The following is a 4667-nucleotide window of genomic DNA, read 5'->3' as shown; positions in this document are numbered from 1 at the left end:
TGCTACATGCAAAAAGAACGAAACTGGACCATTTTCTTACACCATGTTCAAAAAGAAACTGAAAAAGTGAGACTTGAAAGAAAAATCCTAGAAGCATGCGCAGGTAGTAATTTCTCTGACATCAGCCATAGCAACATTTTTCTATACATGTCCCCTGAGGCAACGCAATAAACTATTGGGACTACATTGAAATAAAAAGATTCTGCAGAAGGAATGAAACAATCAACAAAACTAAAAGGCGACCTAGTGAATGGGAGAAAATATTTGCAAATGACATACCTAAGAGAGGGTTTGTATCCAAAATATATAAAAAACTTACACGACAGGGCGCCTGGGTGGCTCAGTTGGTTAAGCGACTGCCTTCGGCTCAGGTCATGATCCTGGAGTCCCTGGATCGAGTCCCACATCGGGCTCCCTCCTTTGCAGGGAGTCTGCTTCTCCCTCTGACCCTCCCCCCTCTCATGGGCTCTCTCTCAAATAAAAAAAAAAAAAAAAACTTACACGACTTAACATAAAGAACACAAATAATCCAATTAAAAAATAGAAGACATAAACAGATAGTTCTCCAAAGACCTACAAATGTACAGGAGACACATGAAAAGATGCTCAACAGCACTCATCATCAGGGAAAAGCAAATGAAATCTACGATGGGGGTATCAACTCAACACCTGTCAGAATGGCTAAAATCAGAAACAGAAGAAACAACAAGTGTTGGCAAGTATGTGGAGAAAAGGAAGAAAACTCCTGCACAGTTGATGGGAATGCAAACTGGTGCAGCCACTGTGAAAAATAGTATGGAGGTTCCTTAAAAGGTAGAAAATAGAACTACTTTTTGTTCCAGTAATCACACTACTGGGTATTTTCCAAAGAATGTAAAAACAGTAATTCAAAGGGATACATGCACCCCTATGTTTATAGCAACATTATTTACAATAGCCAAGATATGGAAGCAGCCCAAGTGCCCACTGATTGATGAATAAAAATATGGTACCAAAATCACACACACACACACACACACACACACACAGGAATATTATGCAACCATAAAAATAATGAAATTGTGCCATTTGCAATGAAATAGATGGAACTAGAGTGTATAATGTTAAGCTAAATAAGTCATTCAGTCAAAGACAGACAAATACCATATGATTCCACTCATATGTGGAATTTAAGAAACAAAGCAAAGGAGCAAAGGAAAAAAAAAGAGAGAAACAATCCACGAAACAGACTATTAACTAATGAAAACAAACTGATAGTTACCAGAGGGGAGGTGAGTGGGGAGATGTGTGAAATAGGTGACCGAGATTAATTAGTACACTTGTGACATACACTGAGTAATGTATAGAATTGTTGAATAACTATATTGTATACCTGAAACCAATATAACACTGTATATTAGCTTTACTGGAATTAAAATTTAAAAAGAATGAAATACATTAAAATTCAAAACTAAAAAATTACTTTTTACATAATATGATACGTATTAGAACAATATACATGAACCTTGAAAAACACCTGTAAGTCTTTTGACAATTATGGGCATTTTGAAGCAGCAATAATTAACATGATACAAATTAAGTGATTGGTAAAATGGAGTTTTATTTTTCTAAATGGTCCACAGCTCTTTCTCTGAAGAATCAAATGGCACTATGTGAGCCTTTGGCTTCCAAAATTTTCTTCCAGTGTATTTGGTAACTTCTGGGCACCACTCACAAGGATTTACTTGCACTTGATTTTATGATAGTTTTTCTTGGGAGTTTATGCAGCAAGCTCTTTGTTTTCCAAATCCCTTTGGCTTTATCTCTCTTCTAATGAGCTAAAGAAAAAGTTGGATTTCTTTAGTTTACTTAGTTTTTATCTCATTGTTTGGCTCAGAGTGACATCCTTTACAGGTTTCTACATTCACATCAAGGGATATTTAAAACTTATTTTAAAATTTCAAGTGGAATACTTAGCATACATGATGAAATAAGGGGGTTTAATGCAAATTGTAATAAATTTCAAAGGATTAAAGTCCCATAATATGTTTCCCCTCCACGGTTATTGAAAGCTAGAAATTCAGCATGTAACTATAGGAAAAGGAAAACAAAGGAAAATTCACTACTCTACCAGAGTATATGCTGGTTTAGTATCCTTATAAAATATACATGTGTAGTAAATCATAGTCTAAAGTATACTTAGAATACTGCACTATTCAAACCAAAACCTACTTTAACAAAATGTCATAATTAAAAGTAGCTGATGAAATGAAATCCAAAATTATGACAAGGGAGACTCACTGTGACTTGAAGCCGTGTTGCTTAGAGAACTTTAAAAAGCATGTGACCTTAAAGCCATTCAAGGAAAAGTAAGGTGGTACCATCTCTTAATTCTTTACCATATGATTCCAGTTGAGGATGGGCCTGAAATTAGTATTTCTAAATATTTCAGAAAAGTCCATAGAAGTGTTAAAAAACTTTTAAGAATGTCTCTCTTTCTGCATCAGTGAATAGTAGTGCTCATCAGAATTTCCTGATAGCACAAAAACAAAGCCAAGTCCATACACTTGTTCAGATGATAGAAGAATGGGAGGTGGACTGTTAGGTCACCCTTTAGCCAGAGCATCTGCAGGCTTTTTACCATATGCTGATCACCAACGTGAGTCAGGTGGACTTTTGTGAGAGAATACTCTTTGGTGGCCAGGACCTCTTTTGGGCATTGCTTCCTAAGTGGAATATACAACAGATAAGGGAGTAGAGGAGGTAATACAGGGGAGCTATTCTTTCCAGCTTAAAAGGAGTTGATGAAGACCTTATATGCATTCAAGAAGCCCATGGGATCCTCTAGCTGTGGACAGTGGCTAATGTGGTCATCTAGAATCGACCCTGTGGACTTTGGCAGTGTTTTCCCGTATAGCTTCAAAAACTCTGGATATGGATTCACAGGATCCAATGGCCCATAGATAAAATGAACGGGAGTAGTTACAGAAGCCAGAGCTCCCATGCAGCATCTTCTAAACGTCTTCCTCTGGTTGATGTACTGTTAGAGATTATTGATAACTACGTTATCCCATCATTGTTGCATAACCCTGCCCACATGTCGACAGCTCATTCTCAGAGGGTCGGGTGTAGAGCCTAAAGAATGGGATGAGACCTCGGGAGAATACAAAGAAGTTCAATTGTGTGAGGATGGGTGACAGGATACCTCCATCTTTGAGAAGTTTTGAAGAAGGAGAGGATAGTGAGTCTCAGGAAATATACCTCCATCTTACAGACTCTTTATGGTAAGCTGACCAGATGCATTCTCCTGGAACCTATAAGACCAGCTCCTGAGCAACAAAACTCCATAATCATGAAACAAAAAGTTGGTCTTGAGGTTCTGGAGCCCCAGACACCCCACAAGTACTTCCACAATGCTGGCCTGCTCAAATATGGAATACTGATCTGGTCTTGGTTTGTCACTGAAGCCAATGCCCAAGAAATCAAGGGCAATCACTCAATGAAACCTCAGGATCAGACCTTCCCAAATCTTGTACCAGTCATAGTTGGATGTTGGAAAGCCACGTAAAAGTACAACTATTTCAGGACTTCCAACCATACCCACAGAGTCTTGGTAGAAGATGCATAGTCCCTTGTAGGTGAAAAATTTGCCTGACAACTTCCATGAGTGAAGAGCAGGAGAAAGTAGGGGTGGGGTGGGATATGCAGATAGGCCACAAGTAGGGGCACAGCCCATAGCCCCACCTGAACCCACCACTCCCTCATCCTAATTCAGGTAAGATCTGGGCTACAAGACTCCGTGTTTGGGGGGCACACATTCTTTTCAATAATGCATGAGATGCATACAAACACTTTACATGTACTCATGTAAAAATAAATTACAGAAATTAAATGAAAATAAAAGAAGTTAAGAAGCATCAAAGAGATGCAGGCAATCAATGAGGTATTGTCCAAATGGCAAGGCTTCCCAGGGTGTTTTCTGTGAGAACTTTAAGGAACAGCAGATGCTATTGCTAATAAAAAAGAACCTGATTATGAAGAGATACTAGAAATTAAAATATGATGAAAGGAGCAAAGAAGCCTTACTAAACAGATTTTTTAACACTCCCATTTACAAATGAGGATACAAAAGTCACATTTGAGATATTAGCAATCAAACCTTCCTTAATCTGATGAAAGATTTAAGAAACATGTCAGTTTCTCTGAACTCCTATCATTAAGTCCTCCTGATTATAAGGAAGCTAGCAAACAAAGGCCAGAGAAAGAACCACACCCATTTCCTCCTCCATGTCCACAGGTGATATCCCAGGAATGTTCTTACTGGTTCATCCTGGGTCATCTTTCTGCACTTTGGGCCAATGACTGTGGCACAGGCGCTCCAAGTCCTCCAGTGGAGAAGCCAATGGTGAGTGGGTTATGAGCTACTCTCATTGAACACTCCAATCAACCAAGTAATGCATATTTGCAATATTTAGTAATGGCTTGTGTACTCAGATTACCAATATAGCTATAATTTTGATTACCAGTGTTTTATATAGATACTATTTGTCATTTACCCCTATTAGCTAATTCATTCTATTACCATTTCTATTTGCATCTCAGATCATCTTCCATTTTCCTAAATAAAATTTCTGAAATGTTCCTTTAATATGGTGTCAGTTAGTAGAAACACTACAAGTTATGACTTT

General features: G+C 38.0%; 1 pseudogene; it reads right to left on the bottom strand.

Moving 5' to 3' along the window:
- Nucleotides 1-2770: 2770 nt before the first annotated feature.
- Nucleotides 2771-3744, bottom strand: LOC110570124 (annotated as a pseudogene).
- Between the last annotated feature and the right edge of the window lie 923 nt (nucleotides 3745-4667).

Source organism: Neomonachus schauinslandi, unplaced genomic scaffold (assembly GCF_002201575.2).
Source record: "Neomonachus schauinslandi unplaced genomic scaffold, ASM220157v2 HiC_scaffold_534, whole genome shotgun sequence".
Taxonomy (NCBI): Eukaryota; Metazoa; Chordata; class Mammalia; order Carnivora; family Phocidae; genus Neomonachus; species Neomonachus schauinslandi.
Note: the sequence above shows the minus strand (reverse complement) of the source record. Positions and strands in the feature narration are given on the sequence as shown.